Below are 18,300 nucleotides of genomic sequence, written 5' to 3'. Positions count from 1 at the left end.
TGTCCAGAGCCTAGCATGGTGCTGTCGGTTAGTAAATCTTCAATAAATAGGCAATAAAGGATATGTGAATACAGTGATGAGGCCAAGTAAGGACACACTCACCTAATTAAAAGTAATACTGATTGACCGAGGTTCTAATGGTCAGAAATGTTGGAATGTCCAGATCCAAATCAAAGACTATTTGAATGCAGAATCTATGCACTTAGCCACTGTCCAAAATGATTCAGAAAGTACTAGCCAGGTAGTCTTGGGCATAACCTTTGTGAATCTCCATTTCTCACACTGAAATAGAATGAGATAATATCTCAAGATGTAGTTTTAGAGACAATGAGTAATAATATGGGGAGAATGCACACTCCTGTGCCCTTCACATAGTTCACATCATTGAAAATGATGATGATAGCAGCCAAGGTAGAGTTGTATTAACTGTTCTCCTTTTTATTGTCAGCTACTTCTCTAACATTTTCCCTTCTTCCCAATAACCTCCAGAGAATTTCCAAGACACTATCTACCCTTGGCTGCCTCTCACAATGCTATCATCTGCATCTTGGAGGGTTATATGCCACCTAACATTTGCTCAATCTCCTCTGATAAGTACCACCTGGGTCCCTGAGTTCAATGCCATCAAACTCCATATTGCACTACAAACTATAGGGACCACAGTGAAGCATGTCTGGCCATTTTAATCACACATACAAAATCCTGATAGAATACTAGTGCCTTGCATGTAGTGTGTCTTCTCTTCATTTCAGACAGAGTCTTGCTTTACTTTCATCATCTCTCTATACCTTATACCTGAAGGTAAAGACAGATTCACATACTCATAACCTCTTAACCCCCACCAATTCAAAATTTGAGCTTAGACTTCAGCAGGCCAAATGAAAAGATCCATTGACCCCCCCTGGTGCTTATGTCAAAAATCCAGAGAGCCTACCCACCTTTCATGAGACTATCAAGACAATATGTCACAATTACTAGTGAGATTAATCATTTATTTTTTCAGAAATATTTTACAGTGTCCCTTTCTAGAAGATACTGTGGTGAACATTGCTGTGCATTGGAATTCTAAGTGAAATTGGACCCACAGTTTCCAAAGGAATGAGAGGAAATGAATCTTTAAAACTTGAGATTCCTTTCTGCAACACCACTACCCCCTATTCCAAGCCTGTTACATTGGTGCTAAATATAATCTTTTACCAGTGTGGGCTCTGCATATCTGAAAATCATACATGGTGATCCTCTTGAGTCTATTCCTTTCTTCCTTTATTAATGAAAGGGTTTTTATTTGTGCCCTCCATTATTCCCAGAAGTACAACACGAAACAAGATGGGGAACCATGATTTATCTTCTATTTGATAAAAACATCTGCAGAATAAAATGAGCCTCTTGATGCCGGAATTGTCATCAATGATGACTTTGACAAAATGAGCAATACATAATTTGCTAGCTCCCTTGCGAAGCTGAAACAGATTGTCAAATAAAACACTGGAGGAGATGCATATGGGCTGAGTAGACCAGCTTTGAATAGGAACGCATGCAGGTGGTGGCTTAGTAGTGGCTCTAAGAAGGAGGACTGCCCTAATTTGGAGGGTCATTTGCATTTGAAAATGCTCATTGCTAAATAGTGAGTATTCCCTATGGAAAATGAGAATGGATACTGCCAAAACTGCAGCTATTTCTGTCCTTTGGTAACTTGAACAAACCAGAGAGCCCAAGGAAGGAAGAGAACAGGTTATACTCAAACAAACTGTCCTGTAATCGTGGGCTTCACAGAATACAAATCAGTAATATATGAAAAGGATGCTCATGAAAATCAATTGCTTTATGGTCAAAGATGGATTTTCCATCAACACAAAGCACAGAAAGTGTACTAATGGTATATTCAGTATGCATTTGGAGAAATGGCAATCAAATGCTTTTATTAGTCTTTGTATCTGAAAAGAATGGCAAAAATCATGTAATTATTTTAAATCTGAATTTCACAAGTCAATACTAGTTGCCAAGATCGACAATGAGAGCTGTTCTATCCTCAAGACTTGGGTCCTTTACCTGAGGGATCCTACTTCTACTGAAATTCCTGTTATGTTGAGTTCTTTCCTCAAAAGAAAGAAGAGATTGATGTTTTACCAGTACAGTTATGTTATTTACTCAAAATATTATTCTCCCTTAGTGTATATATATTTCTAATAAACTTTTTATTTTAGAAAAAATTTAGATTTACAGAAAAGCTGTAAAGATAGTACAGAGGGTTCCCAAATAGCCCACAACCATTTTCTCCCATTATTGAAATCTTATACTAGTATGACACATTTGTCAGAATTAATGAATCAATATTGTTACATTTGATTTATTCCCTGCAGATTTTCCATACAGACTCTCTTAGTTTTTACTTAAATTCATTTAAGTAAAATATTTCTGTTCCAGGATCCCCATCTAGGATCCCACATTACATTTAATAATCGTCACCTTAAGCTCCTCTTGGCTGTAACAGTTTCTCAGGCTTCCCTTGCTTTTAGTAACCTTGACAGTTTTGAGGAGTACTGGTCAGGTGTTTTGTAAAAGGTCCTTCAATTTGGGTTTGAATTATGTTTTCCCATGGGTAGACTGGAGTTATGGGTTTTTGAAAGGAAGACCGAAGAAGCAAAATGTCATTCTCATCAAGTCATATTAACAGTGCATGCTATCAACATGACTTATGTTGAGGTTAATTTTCGTTGCCTGGTTAAGACAGTGTTTGTCAGGTTTCTCTACTATAAAATTATATTGTTCTTTTTTTTCCCATGCACTAATCTTCAGAAGCAATTCACTAAGGACAGCCTACACTAAAGGGTTGGGGGTGGGAGTTAACTCTGCTTGACAGGGGATTATCTACATCAATTACTTAGAATTATTTTATATGAAATATCTTTATATGTGGGACTATAATCCAATACTTACTACCTTTATTAGTCAGGGTACTGCAGAGAAATAGAATAAGTGGATGAAAACAAGATAGATTATAGATGTGGACATAGACAGGGTTATAGATATAGATATATTTTAAGGAACTGGCTCATGTGATTGTGGAGGCTGGCAAGTCCAAAATCTGCAGGGTAGATTGGGAGGCTGAAGACAAGGGAAAATTTGTAGCTGGAGTCTAACAGCAATCCGTTGGAAAAATTCTTCTTTTCTCTGTAGAGGTCAAGCTTTTCTATTAAAGCCTTCAATTGATTGGATGAGGGACCACTCACATGGATTTTGAAGAGAAATCTTTTAACTCAAGTCTAATGATGAAAATGTTAGTCTCATCTAAAAAATATCTTTAACAGAAACATAAGATTTGATCCAACACCTGGGCACCATGGCTGAGCCAGGTTGACACACAAAATTGACCATCACACTACCTTAATTATTTTGTCGCTCAAATTGTTCTAGTTGTGGCCATTGGGAGCTCTTTCACTCGTCTCCATGACTGTTTGACAAAACACACATTATTGTGGGGTGTTTTATCTTTTTTTTGAGAACTTTCTTACTTTCTGGCACTATAAGAAATTCAGACTCATACTATATATTTTCTCCCACAGTCCTAAATCGTTATGTGTGTGTGTGTGTGTGTGTGTGTGTGTGTGAAAGAGAGAGAACACAAGTACACACCCAACACACTGCATGCTCTGGTGGTGTCTTTTCTTATAAAGCACTAATCTTACCATGGCATCACCCTTGTGACCTCATTTAATCTTAATTACTTCCTTAAAGATCTTATATACAAATATAGTCACACTAAGGGGTTAAAGCTTTTAACATATGAATTTTGGAAGGGACACACACATTTAGTCTCTAACATCTTATTTTCTTTCTGCCTGAAGAACTTTTTAAAACATTTCTTGCAGGGTACATCTGCTGAAGATTAATCTCCTCAATTTTTATTAGTCTGAGAAAGTATTTCTTGTTTACTTCTGAAGGATAATTTTGCTGAATATAGAATTCTAGATTGGGGGGTCAGGAAGTGAAGTTCTTTTAAATGTTTTCCCTCTACACTCTTGTTGCTTGCATTGTTTCTAATGAAAAGACTGCAGTAATGATTATTCCTTCCCTCTGTAGGTAAGATGTGTTTTTCCCTTTCCTCTGATTTCTCATTTCTATTTTTTCTGCAGTTTTAATATAATATGCCTAAATATAGTATATTTTGGTATTCATCCTGTTTTGTGTTCTTTAATCTTCTTGGAATTGTGCTTTGCTGTATTTCATTAATTTTAAAAAGTTCTCAGCTTTTATTACCGTACTTATTCTGCTCAATTCTCTTTTCTTTTTCTATTCCAAAGTTGTATATGTTACATTTTTTTGGTAGCCCTTGAATGTCTGTTCTGGTGTAAAATTATTATCTCTCACTATATTTCAACATGGGAAGTTGCCATTGTCCTATCTTCCAGGTCAAAGACTCTTTCTTGGCCATATCAGGTCTACTAATAAACTTATCAAAGACCATTCTTCATTTATGTTACACTGCATTTATTCTATTGTAGGGTTTCCATTTTTTTCTACTTACATTACTCATCTGTTCTTTCATGTTTTATACTTTGTTTTATTAGAACCCTTAACATGTAAATCATAATCATTTTAGACACCCTGTGGTGATAATACCCAAATCTGTGTTATATGTGAATCTGGTACTTATACCTACTATAAGTCTCTTTGTCTCTTTGTCTTTGTCTCTTCAGATAGTTTTTGTTTGATTATTTGTTCTTGCCTTTTGGCATGCCTTGTAATTTTTTTTGTTTTTTTTGTTTTTTTTTTCCTTGAAAGTCAGGCAACAAATAAGAATTGAGAGATTTTAATCTGGCTAGGAGTTGGACTGTGTTTGATTTTTGCTATAGTCATAGATGCTAGAGATTTTAAGTTCTTCGAGTGTCCTTGTATTAGGTTTTCTATTAGTGTTGTTCCTTAGGGGGTCTGCATGTAAGGCTTTTCTACTTCTAGCCTACTGCTATTATCCCAGAGCCTTGTTTTGTGTAGTGGTAAAGTCAGGGGAAGGCAGAGTGTTATATAATCTTCTGAATAAATTTCAGTCCTTTATCCCCTTCTGTGGCTGTAATATTCCCCATTTATTTCCTTGAAGCACTGAGTCCTACAGACTATATTTTCTATGAATGTGAGACAAGAAGGCTGATGGGGCCTGGAGTGGAAGGCATTCCATTCTGACAGCTGGGATTAGGCTCAGGCACAGTTCTTTATCCAAGGAGTAGTTCTTTGCTATGGAGAAGACTCTGGGGGTATTTCACAATGATTATTCTTCTCTTCTCTTGGCCAGGGATATGAGTCTTTCCTGCATCTTTACTCCAAGAACTTGGTCAAGTTCTTAGAGGTAAACGCAGAGAATTGCACTCCTTCCTCCAAGATTGTGGCCACCAGTGTTTCTCAATCTCATGCTAGTCTACACTCAGCCTCAAGCAATTCGTCAAAATTACCACTTAAGTGTTACTGCCAGTTTATGACTCCAGGACTTCTGTTCCAGGTGAGCAGATCCAGGCATTTACCTCTAGAGATTTCAGGGTGGCAATTTTCCCTGAGACTTCAATTCTCTAATTGGTCCAAGAAAAGAATCATTGCTTTCCAGATTTCCAGCTTTTTACTGTTGAAGGTTAGGGGCAACAACTTTCAATCATTTTACTGTCAGAATGGAGACCAGCATTCTATATTTTTAAAACTCTATTTAATTTTGCACATATAATTCATGCTAGTCTTTCAAGTTAGGGTTTCTGAATGACCATGCTATAGAGATTGTCTTTTCCCCTTCTCTTCAATTGTTTCTCTATGTTTCTCTAAGATAATGATTTATCTTAAAATGTTCTGTCTCTGCCAATTCACCATGAGGAATTTTTACTAATTTCTGTCATGTTCCTCATCTACTCCATGAGTCCTACCAGTTTTCCACAAAAGACTAAAGATTAAAAGATAGCAAATTTCTTATTTTCTTATGATATCAAATAGTAAATAATCAATCAGAGCTGATTATGACTTGTATGCAACTTCAAGTAGCATTCATTAAGGGCCTATACTGCCTATAATGGTCAAACTAAAATGAAAAGGCAAGAATAGAGTCTTCAAAGCTACAGTGAATAGTTTCTGGCTGTTGCTTTCTTTTATCTTTCTTTCACTACTTTAACTTTTTTTTTTTTTTTTTTTTTTTAGTTGTATTTTATGGATTCCGTAATTGAAAATTTAGAGTCTGGGCTAATGAGTGTGTCAAGGCATGGGACAAAGTGCAACCTGGTGCTTCCTGACAATAAAGGTTTAATCCTCTTCCTTGAGAGACTTCAGAAAACTCTAGTAATTGAGGAAGCAAGAATATCTAACCCTGGAGTACAACTTTTTATGAACACTGTGTACTTCATGACACACAAGGGATCTTTTAAAAACAGAGCATTGGTGTTCAGTAAGTTTACCCTTTGACAAATGATTGTTTTACTGTATACAATACTCCCTACAAAACTTTTATTACTATTACACAAAAGAGTAATAAAATGAGATACACCCCCCCCATTTATACATTTCTTTCCCCTCTGTAACTAAGCCTAATATTTGCCTGACAGAGAAAAAAAAATTCCTAGGGTATCATTTGCAGTGTTAATGAAATGAGCCATGAACCAAACTTAGGAGCAGTTATGGGCTTTCCACTGAATGACTCAAGCACTGTCTTTGCTGGGTCACAACCTTTGCCCCATATTCTGCTATCCACAATTGGAAAGCCAGAGATAGTGACCCTTCCAAAAGAATTATCACACAAGTTTAATATGAAGATCTCTCTATAAAGATGAAAGGGTTTTCCACTTAATTATTGATGTTGTCTTGTGCCATTCTATTGGGAAAATGCTCAATATGAGTGCAGAAATTCACACATGTCCCTCCTCCCCCCGCCAAACCCCAAACTGTGTGCCCAAAGAGAAATTCTTCCAGAGACATCATATGGAAATAACAATACACTCCATTAATTACTCTCTCTAAGGAAGAGACATGTGACACATCTTACAGAATCAGCTCAAAAGACAGAAAATCCAGAGCACTCATTATATATTTTCTCCTGACACAGCACATTAAAATCTGAAGAAAAAAGACCATCTTATCATAAAGTCAGCAAAAAAGAAAACAAAACAGTGCTCCTATTTGTGCACCTCTGGCCATTTGGAAGATTATGCATTATGCTACAAATATTGTTTTCCAAAGATCCCACATGGTATAGTGGAGGGAACATGGAATTGCTAATTAAAAACAAATTAAATCTCTGTGACTTCTTAATCCATGTGATCTTCTAAGAGTTATTTAACCTCTCTGTTCCTATACTTAAATTAATACTTATCTTTGAAGATTATAGTAAGAATTTTATGAGATAGTGAAAGTAAAACACATGAAAAAGGGTTAGCACAAAAAATAACTTAGCAAACGTTTATTTCTTCTTGCCTGTCAGTCTCTCAGTAGGCAAATACAACCTAAAATGTATCCAGTACCTTAATTACTTTAGTCATTGGTAGGTTGGAAGAGAGTCCCTGGAATATCAATTGTTTCATCTGGTCAACAATTCTTTATGCTTCATCTGTGTTAATGAATAAAGAGATAACAGGCTCAAAATGGAGTCACTTGTGCGAAGGCCAGGTCTCCAAATGGAGATTGAATACCTAAATTAATTACAGTTTCAACCTCTCCTAAGAATGGAATATTAAACCAGTTAATCTGGAATTACCTGGTCAGCATTAGTGAGGTAATCTACCTGAGAGACCCTGGACATCCCCTAAAGGAAGGTCACTTTGCTATAAACAATCCACTCTTTTCTAATACCTTCCTCATTCCACCCCATTCTCCCAATGAAAGTCTTTCATTTTGTACAGCTTTCCAGAGCCCCTTTATATTTCCCTAATGGAATGCTACTCAATTCATGAATTGTTGAATAGGGCCAATAAGATCTTTAAAATTTACTCAGCTGAATTTTGGTTTTTTAACATCTGATGTTTCTTTCTTCTAAGGTCTTTCTCATTAGCATGTTAAGTCATAGGTTTTAAATGGAAGCTGTCATGTTAAATAGCAAGTAATATTCCAGATACATTGGATGAGTTAAAGCTAGATCAATCAGAGAATACCACCTCCTTGGCCAAAAGGATTAGACTCAAGGTTAGGAAAGAAATTCAACAGAGGAAAATCAGAATCTTTCACTAGGATTTTTCAAAAGGTTCCTAGAAAGGGAAAAATCCATTCCTGTCTAAAGAAACACAAGTCTGGAAGCTAAGTGCAGCCATAATGTTCTCTGCCTGAGGATAAAGTTGGTTGCAATAGAAGGTAATGAGCTGACAAGCAAAAGGAAGTTTCAGGTACCCCTGTTCACTGTTAGGCTTTTGCCAACTAAAGCATTACTTTACTCAGTCCAAGTTTCACCTCCTCTAGGAAGTCTGTCATGATTCTACCAGGCTGGATTTGAAGCTCTACCTTCTGTCTTCTCATAGAGCCCTGTGACTACTTCTATCCTAACACTGACCACTTTATAATAGTTTATCAGTTACTCTCCCTGTCATCACCACTAGTCCCTAACAGTCAAAAGGGACTTGTTTTATATTTTAATACTGCTCCTCTTTGTACCAAACATAGCCTACTCTCTGGGACAAAGACATATTATTCAATTTTAATGAACACTTTTTTTTTAAGATGTGATTTATTTATTTGACAGAGACAGAAAGAGAGAGAGTGTGTGTGAGCACAAGTAGGGTGGGGGAAGTGGCAGATGAGGAAGAAGCAGGTTTCCCACTGAGCAGGGAGCCCTACATGGGGCTTGATCTCAGGACTCTGGGGTCATGACCCCAACCAAAGGCAGCCGCTAACTGGCTGAGCCATCCAGGTGTGCCTTAACGAACACTTCTGATTTTAGTTCAGTTGTTTGTTGCCTAGCAGTCCACAGCTGTGCCATAATATTTGAAATTTCATCTTCATGTGTCTTTGTGGTTGTTTTGATTGCTCTGGTTGAGATTTGATGACTTAAATACATGCATATCTTTATTTTAACATCTTTTTACTATCATTATAGGCAACTGGAAACCTTGCAGCAAAACAATCCTGAAAACAAACAAGCAAAAAACACACCAAAAAAACTACCTTTCTGAAAAAATATTCATCTCATACTAGAAAATCCTGCCCATCTGTGTATAAATGATTTGTTTTTAATTTTGCAAAGAAAGAACCACACTTCTATTTGAACATTTGTCTCATTATTAAAAGCTAACTTGTTCATTTGTATTAAATTTCAAAGTGTTCCAACCTACAAACAAAATATCACATGTTAAATGCCAAAGTTTGGGAAAAGAAAAGCCATAATCATTTCACTCTTGAGTTCAATAGGTTTTTGCTATTTATTCATTTATTTAAATTCTCAAATATACAAAGTTCTTAAGTGAATTGGAGTGAATCTAAAGTAAAATAATTTTCACACTCCCTAAACTTCCCTCCAGGAATCAGTAATCAGAAGCCAAAGATTGAGATGCCTTCAGGTGAGAAGCAGTTGGAAAGTAAGTGGTGAAATTTCCTATGAAGGACAGGAAAAGATTGTTTTGGTATATTCTTTTCAAGGTTTTTACTAATTCTCTTCTGTAAAGTCATCACCAAGTTCGCAGTATTTAACAAAGGTACTTAATTAGGGGTTCTCTCTTAAATACAATTTCCCAAAAATTCCTTTCAAACCAATCATATCATATTCAGTGCTATTGAGATATGATTTATCAATTCATTTGAATTGCTTCTCCAGCCTCTGAATCAGAAAATAATGGGACCAGTACTGACTTTGGAGCTAGGAAGACCCGTGTTTGCATCCAGTTTTCCCTAAATCCAAGCTGCAGTCTTTAGCAAGTCTCAGTATTCATACACTTCAATTTAATTGTATGAGAACTATAATTTCCAAGCTCTCAAATTTATTGCATGGAAAAATGATATTTGTATATAAAGTATATAGTAAAATGCATGACATATAGAAGGTGCTTAATAGAGGTAGTTGTTATCCAATATTAAGAAACCTTATGTTTGTGCCAGATATTATGCTGGCTACTGGTTAATTAGAACTGAGGGCAAATTCTCTCTCCTGAGATCCCATCTTCTGTAGGAGACAAAACCAGTAAAGAAGAAAATGGAAGAGTGAGTAAAGTTTGAGTAAATGAATGAATGAATGAATGAATAATTACAGATTTTTATAAATACCATATAACAATACCCAGGATATTGGCAAAGGATGGGAAAATGATGATTTAGATAGAGCCTTTTGAATATGTCACATATAAATGACATTTTTTGAGTACTGATATCTAGACAGTGGAAACCATCTGGGAAGAACATTCCAGGCAGCATGGTATATGCAAAGGCCCTGGGGCATGAAAAGACTTGACTTTCAGGGTGCTGAAAGGAAACTAGCATGGATAGAGCTTAGATAACAGTTGGATTTCAGAGTAAGATTAGAGATGGGCAATAATAAAACGATACAAAGCAATAAGAAGTAACAGCAAAAGTTTGAAACCGATTCTAAGTGCAATGGGGAAAGAGGCCTTGAAAACTTAAGCCAAGAGTTTTGCTCTCAGTGATCAGGTGTGTGTGTTGAATAGATGATGAGGGCAAGAGTTGAACCAGAGGACACCAGCCAAAAGGTTATCAAAGTAATCCCCTGGAGAAATGATAGTAATTTGCACTAAGGTGGTAGTCCTGGAAATAAGACTATTTTCCTGACACATTATACAGTTTGGTAGCTTATGATGTTCTGATTAATAACATCAGCCACACCACATCAAAGCACCTACACTCAGCATTGGCTGAAGCATCCTCAGAGTTCCACTTCCTCTGCTCTTTGTACATTGTTTGCACATGTCTATCCTGCTGTCTTAGATCAAAAGCTCCTGTGGATATTGGAAGCTCCATCTTACCTGTCCTACTTGCCAACTCTCCCCAATACTTCATTCCTACTCTAAGAAAAAGCATATAACATTTATGCAACAATAAAAAGAAATGGCCAAGATAAATAAGTTATGAATGTCACAACGCACAATTTGCAAGGGGAACAATTCTCTCTGGTTCTCTTCCCTTTTAGGAAAGTATTGCAAATCTCTTTCTTCTGAAATGTGAGGTGCCCTGACATCCTTCAGAATACTACCTGTACCAATGGTGCAGAAAATCCTGTCTGATTATCTGGTTCAGAAATAGTTTCTTTGAACATCCCATCATAATCAGAGGTGAGTTCTTGGCTCTGGCATTATTGCTGGCCATAATTAGCTCTAGTTAAACTGCCTCTGTGCATCCTGGCAGGCAGATCACCTACATCAATACTGCTACCAGCTTAAGCTTGCTCCAGGGAGACATTGTGTGTGACAGACTTTATCTTCAGGGCAAACTGCCATTGAATGCAGTTGCAGAATCCATCGCTCTGCTCAGTTCAGCCAGAGCCGTATTTGATCGATGGGCCTTGTGGGTGAGTGTCAGAATAATAAGGATACTAATCATTTGCGATTGCATGGCACCATTCATCCAGACATCTCGGAGAACTTTTCCTCAGTTAATTAATTCTGACAATGCCTCTGTGAGCTACTTAAGTATTATGATGCCCATTTTACAGATGAGGAGACTGACTAATGGAGAAATGGAGCAGCCTGCTCAAGCTTGCTCAACAGGGATATGAAAATTCAAAGAATACCTCTGAGTCCTCTAATCCTTTCTTTGTCCTGTCAATTAAAGCATCCGCTCATCATTACTTGCTTCTTCTTAGATAATTATGTTTTATTACTATACACTATTAAGCAGCTGCCACATTTCACCCAAGAGGTGGCCACTTTTCAATCAAAGAGTAATTTTAGCTCAGAGCAACTGTGGTAGCAAATACTAAGAAAAAGTTTAGTTGCCTCCCTTCCATTGTATCAGTCACTCTTTGCCCTTAATGACTTCTTGCTTGAGAAAGAAATCTGGTCAGAAACTTTTGATAGGTTTCACTGCACCTAAAAATGATTGAGGGTAATTTTTAACATAGGAGGGAAACATATGGCCATCGTATTGCTCAATAAGGAAGAAAAAAAGTATCTTGTTTAAAAAAAACAAACAAACATATTATTTTTCCTCAATGACAACACTACTGAAATAAACATATGAAATATTCCACATAATGAATCTGAAAGGAGAATGATAAAGTTTGAAAGCTGAAAGAGTATCCAGGTAGAAATTTTTAAACCCTCCCTTTGGTCAGGGTGTGATCCAATTTCTGTTCTTTGCAGGATTAGAGAGTTAATGGAAAGGTGAAGGGCAAAGAAGCCAAGCCTGAGACAGATGTGAAGAAAGGGAAATTTGTTTTCAAGTCCCTGCCATGACCTTTTCTTTGTTTGCTTTCTTGCACAGTAGCATGTGGCTGTGAAGGAATGTGGGGCTTAGGGAGACAAAAATATTTTGCCACTTTTACCTGAGTAACTTTGAACAAATTCTTAATTTTTCCAAACCCCTGTTTCCTCATCTGTAAATAAGGAATATAATCCACTTTGCAAGATTATAGAGAAAAGAAAATGAAAGAGTTTAGGGAATAGTCTAGTGTGGTCTTAGCTGGTAATAGATACTCAAGAAAAGGGAGAAATTGCAACTATGGTTAGTAGTTTGCCTTTCAAATCTAAACCCCCTCAAGACTTTGGAACCCTCACACATAGCTCAACAGGCTCAACAGATTCAGTAGGCTCCCTAGCGGCCCAATAAGAATTGGCCCTCCCACATGCTGTCCCGTTCCTCCTTCCTACCCTTTCCTACTTACTCATTCTATAATTCAGTCCGTTAGCATGCCTTTGAATAGGCAACTGATTCCTCTTGGGTTCTCCATCCGTTAAAAGAAAATACTGCACACACGTGCCTATTTTATCCCACATGATTATTCTAAGAAACAAATGGGTGAATAACTGAGTTAGCATTGTAAACACTAGTGTGCTATAAATTTTAAGTTTTTAAACATTACCACTATTATTTCTTAAGGCTTTGCCGAAGGAAGAAGAAACCTCATTTTAATTATTCACAGTAAGACATTAATGATAAAGAGTAAGTGGTTTACCCCTGCTAGGTAAGACTGGTTCATTTTAATAGAGGCCTTCAGTGCCTTAATCCAAAACTGGAAATATTATTGAAAATTCATGACAGAGAAAGAACATGGAGGGGGATGTATTTCAATGAGGAAACTCCTAAAATTACCCTACATGCATTTAGCCTTTAAACAAGGATCATCTATCCTGGCACATTTTTACATTTCTGCAAACCCCATGCACAGCACTCGAAGGTGATCTTGATAGAGAAATTGTAACAGAAAAGAGGTCGATGATCTGGTCAACACTCAGCATTCCATTTTTCTCTCCCCCGTCTCTGCTCCCAATACCTAAAAGGTTTCCCTGTATGACAACCTCAATTTAAACTTTTATTTTTCCCCCATGGCTAAGAAGAATATTCTGCTGCATGTGTTAATTGTCCTGACAAGGATGCCTGTCCTCTTAATTTGCAACAGTGGCTGTGCTAAATGGTGCAAAATATACAAAGATCTATAGTTATGCCCCCCAATAAGAAATGCTATTAAGAAAAGGTCTTCTGCTTTTCATATAAAAATCCCTGCTAACTGTTTCAGTGGTGGAAGAGCAAGCCCAATACAAATACAAAATCCAAGTGCCAAAAAGCTAATAAAATGATAAGCAGATCCTGGCACTGATTTTCGATGCTTGCAATGACGTGCTAAAATATGCCAAGTCATGCTCAAGAAGAACATTAGGCTGTTCCTATAAATGGGACCTAAGGATCAGCTAAAGCAATAGACTCTAATTACTATTATTAATAATAGCAAGAGCATATTAATCTCTCCTATCAGCAACCAGGTATAATATTGACCTTTTCTTTCAAAGACAGCTCTAATGCCATTATTTACTATGCCAGGCATTTTATTCTGCAGTACTCATCACAAAATGATTAACACAATGATATCCCATGCTACACTATCAAAATTCTCTTGAATGCTGTTGGGTAAAAGGGTGGTCATGCCCTTCAGCTGAAGAGCATGAGGGTCAACTCGTAAGAAAAACAGGGTAGAAGATAAACACCAGTTGAGCTAAGAAGGCCAGAATAATGACCATCGATGGTGTGAAGGTTATTGTGCATTTATCCATCCATACATCCATCCACGCATCCTTCCATCCATTCTTCTATCCCTCTATCTCTCTTAAACATATATTTGTGCCCTGCCACTACCACCAGTATACAATGAAGATAGCCCATTGATAGTAGAGGTAGGATTCCCAAGGGAGGTCAGATGTAGCAAAGATAGTTTGGACACCATATGTTTCATGCATTCTCAAACATTTGTCCTATTGGGGAAATAAGGCTTGTATACGCCAATAAAGTATGAGAGAAAATGACATCCGTCGCTTCAAGGGTAAGGTAGTTAAGAGCCAATGTGGCCTCTTTACTTTTCACTTCCCCTGCTAGAACAATTCCGAAGGCCCCTTGCTGCAAGTGGCATACTCACAAGATGGACGAAGACCACATAGTCCACATCGGTTTTGAATGAAGGAGGATGGAGACTCTTTTGTTGTATTAAGTCACTGACATTGTGAGGCTTCATCTATTCTTGCAGCTAGTGCTAATTTTCCTGACTAATGCATAAGATCCCAGCATTGTCAAAGCATGCTCAGTGATTTTGGGGCAAGTCATTCAACTTCTCAAGATCTGTTTCCTCATAGGTAGAACAAGGAATACTCATCTATAGCTTTCTATAATTTTTATTTTTTAATTTTTTGCATTCTATAATTTTTTAATGTTTCTTGAGCACATAGAGGGAAAAAGGCACTTAATTGTTGGATTTAGTCTGTAGCTTTCTCTTACTCTAAAGAAAGAATATATTGCCCCATCATTAATATTCTTACAGGTTCTTATCCATCTCTCTCTTATAATATTTACCCCACTGCATTATAATTATTTGTTCATGCATCTCTCTAGTTTTTGCATAGGACTGTGAGCTCCTCTGGGGGCAGGAATTGTCTCTTTGATCACTTTATCATCAGGACCTGGGAGAGTGCTTAGCAATCAATAATTTTTTTGTTGTTGAAATGTAATTATGAATCTTGGAAAGAAAGCTTGCAATAGCTTATCTGTCTCTCTCCTGACACCACTGGGGAAAAATTGCCATATAGGATATATAAGGAGGTTAGAGCATGGAAGCGCATACAAAGGAGGGAAAGAGGATGAGATGGAAAGAATAAAAAAGGAATTGAAAATACTAGGGGAGAGAAGAGGAATAACTTATTGATGTCAAAGGGGACACAGAGAAAGTATGAGGGAGTTAACCAGATAACATAGTAAAAAGTTCAGGTCAGAGCACAAAGGCCACCTCTAGCGGAGCACCTAATCATTTTTGAAGGAGAAAATGAAATGTGACTGAGAATTTCGAGTTCAGAGATGGGATGATCATATATCCAATATCTTTTCCTTTCAACCAGGGACATGCATTGCTGGGACTTAGAGGGAATGAAAATTTGAGATCTGATGGCAGAGCCTCAACTCTCCAGATGTCTAGGGCCAAGAAATACAAGGCAGGGTGAATTGGTCAGGATGCTGGTGACAGTTTCAAACTTGTTTGACAAGTAGAACAAGACAGGATGATACGACTAGATGCCAAGTGGAATATCAGGCCTCTGGTATTGTCTCAACTAATACAATCAGGGAAAGAAAACATTCTACTCCCTCTGTTGTTAAAAATGTCCAACCAAGGGTAGGAACCTCAACAAAGCTATCCCTACTCTTCAGCATATCACCAGGATTCTCAGAAGGCCATTTATTCTATGCTGGTTAGCAACTGGTCTTTCCCTGGTTATTTCCTATCAATTGAGCAAGAAGCCTCACTCTTTCAACATGATGTCTTCCCTATTTCTGAAACGGATTCTTGATGTACCGTCCCCAGTCTAGGAAAAGTGACAAAGCTAGGACACAGCACTTGATAACAATCGGCCTGACCTTTTATCAAATTTCACTCACACTCGGACTGAGGCAAGCCAAGACAAGACTCCAGCTGCACAGACCAATGTCTAGGTTGGGGATTAAATTGCAGGGTGCCAACAAACAAACAAAAACAAAAAACATAGCAAGCTAAAGGATATGAGAAGCAGTGTTGGATAAGTTTTGAACCTAGAAAGGCAGCAGCAGGGGTGCTTGGGTGGCTCAGTTGGTTAGATGTCTGCCTTTGGCTCAAGTTATGATCCCGGGGTCCTAGGATCAAGCCCCATGTTGGGCTCTGTGCTCAGCAGGGAGCCTGCTTCTCCCTCTCCCTCTGCCTATCACTACTCCTGCCCTTGCTCCCTCCCTGTCTGAAAGAAAGAAAGAAAGAAAGAAAGAAAGAAAGAAAGAAAGAGAAAAAAAGAGAGAAAGAAAGGCAGCAGCAAAGGCAAAACAAAAATGAAGTCAAAGATCGGTAGGTGGGTGGCACTGGGGTAAACGAGAGAAGAGTAAGGAAGTGCAAGGGAAGAATGCTTCAACACCAGTATTGCCTAGAATAGAAATGTAGACCTCAAATATGTAGACCTCTCACTATGTCCGCATTTCAGGCAAGTGGCGGGAAGAAGAAAGGCAATAGAAGAGCTCATCTGTTGATTGTAAGACCATTCACTGGAGGTTGAACACATGACTTCCATTCATATTCCATCATAGAAAGCTCAGCTCAGTTCTGCCTTTATGCCCCAGATCAAGTACCTGATGCCCTTTCTCAGCACTTAAATTCTGAAAACCATGTCCCTAGATAGTTCTGTATCTAGATAAGGAATTTCTACCTTGTATACTTGCTGCCTCAGCTTCCCTGGTTGCTCCTGCTATGTATATTGATTTACAGGCCTAAGCAGGACTTCTGAAGGCTAGAATTCCACTGCTGAATTTCACAAACCTGATGATGTAAGCCTTTTGGGCATCAGAGCTTGTACACCCACTGCCTGAGTCTCTCTGCTCAGTGTACCCTTATCCCTCTACCTGTATTTTTCATGTCACCTCTGCATTAACTGCCTGGACCTCCTCACCTTTTCCACTTTCTCCAGGACCATTGTGTTCCTGGAGTTCCAGCATCCCTCTCTTCAATGCAGATAGGTCAGCGTGTCCTAGTCCTAGATAGTGACTCTTTAGTTTCTCAGGTTCTAGCTGAATTCCAAGTTCCAATTCTATACTGAAAACGCTAATTACATCAATGGGTATGGATTTCACTCAGTCTAAGACGTTAGCTGATTTTGCCTGCTTCTTCATAATTTTCAATAAAGCCTGAATTTTTAAAAAGATTTATTTATTTATTCATGAGAGACACAGAGAGAGAGAGGGAGAGACACAAGCAGAGGGAGAAGCAGCTTCTTCTAAGGAGCCCAATGCGTACTCGATCCCGGATCCCGGGATCATGACCTGAGCGGAAGGCAGACGCCCAACTGCTGAGCCACCCAGGCATCCCAAGTCTGCATTTCTTTAGCCAATATTGCCAGTGTAATCACTTTGTTTGTTTGTTTGTTTGTTTGTTTGTTTGTTTGTTTGTTTGTGGAAGGAAAGTCTCCTGTCACAAGTTCCATGATTTATCCCTTTGCCTAGTTACACAGAATTGTGTAACACGACTGTCCAACTGGAATGATATTATGGTGACTGGATTATGTCAATCATGATGCATTCTAGAGTAAGAGTCTCAAATTCACACAATCGAAGGGTCCCCACATACCACCTGAACAAATTGTAGTTTGTTAGCAGGGAAGGAAAGGAGAATAACTGCAGTGGACTCTGTTTACTGTATTTTATTTTTATATGAAAACATTGTAAAGTTAATTAAAAAGAGTTCTTGCTCTGGCAATACCCAAACAGAGATCAATTGAACACCTCTACGTATAAATTGGAAGCCAAGATAGATGTTAAGTTCCATGCCCCACATGTCAGGAAAAGCCACTATGTATTTGGAGAAAATCATGAAAATATTGGAAGTGAGGGAAAAATGGAAGGAGGAAGACTTCCAAAAGCAAAATTGTCTCACTCCACAACTTTGCTAGGACCCATAAATATATGGCCCCTATTGACTATGGCATAGAAAATTATGTCCTCCAATTTTCATTCTTGCCCTCCTACTTTATAAGGGCACCATTAAATTTTCACTGCACAGTGCTGACCAGCTAAAAACCACAGTTTGCAGCTGGATGTGACCAGGCTGAGCTTTCTATGATGGAATATGAACGGAGGTCATGTGTTCAACCTCCAGTGAATGGTCTTGCAATCAACAGATGAGCTCTTCTATTGCCTTTCTTCTTC

The 18,300-nt window shown here is 37.9% G+C and overlaps 1 long non-coding RNA gene across 1 annotated transcript in view; it reads right to left on the bottom strand.

Moving 5' to 3' along the window:
- LOC144291264 (uncharacterized) overlaps nt 1-17,130 on the bottom strand; it is a 28,222-nt gene extending 11,092 nt beyond the window's left edge. Inside the window, exons 1-2 of the long non-coding RNA XR_013358582.1 lie at nt 17,049-17,130; nt 7,482-7,567 (exon numbers count right to left, since the gene is read on the bottom strand). This is a non-coding gene — a long non-coding RNA (uncharacterized LOC144291264). The remainder of the gene's footprint in view (nt 1-7,481; nt 7,568-17,048) is intronic.
- Nucleotides 17,131-18,300: the final 1,170 nt, after the last annotated feature.

This window comes from Canis aureus, chromosome 2 (assembly GCF_053574225.1).
Source record: "Canis aureus isolate CA01 chromosome 2, VMU_Caureus_v.1.0, whole genome shotgun sequence".
NCBI classification, from domain to species: domain Eukaryota; kingdom Metazoa; phylum Chordata; class Mammalia; order Carnivora; family Canidae; genus Canis; species Canis aureus.
The sequence above is the reverse complement of the archived record's forward strand: the minus strand, read 5'-3'. Positions and strand labels throughout refer to the sequence as shown.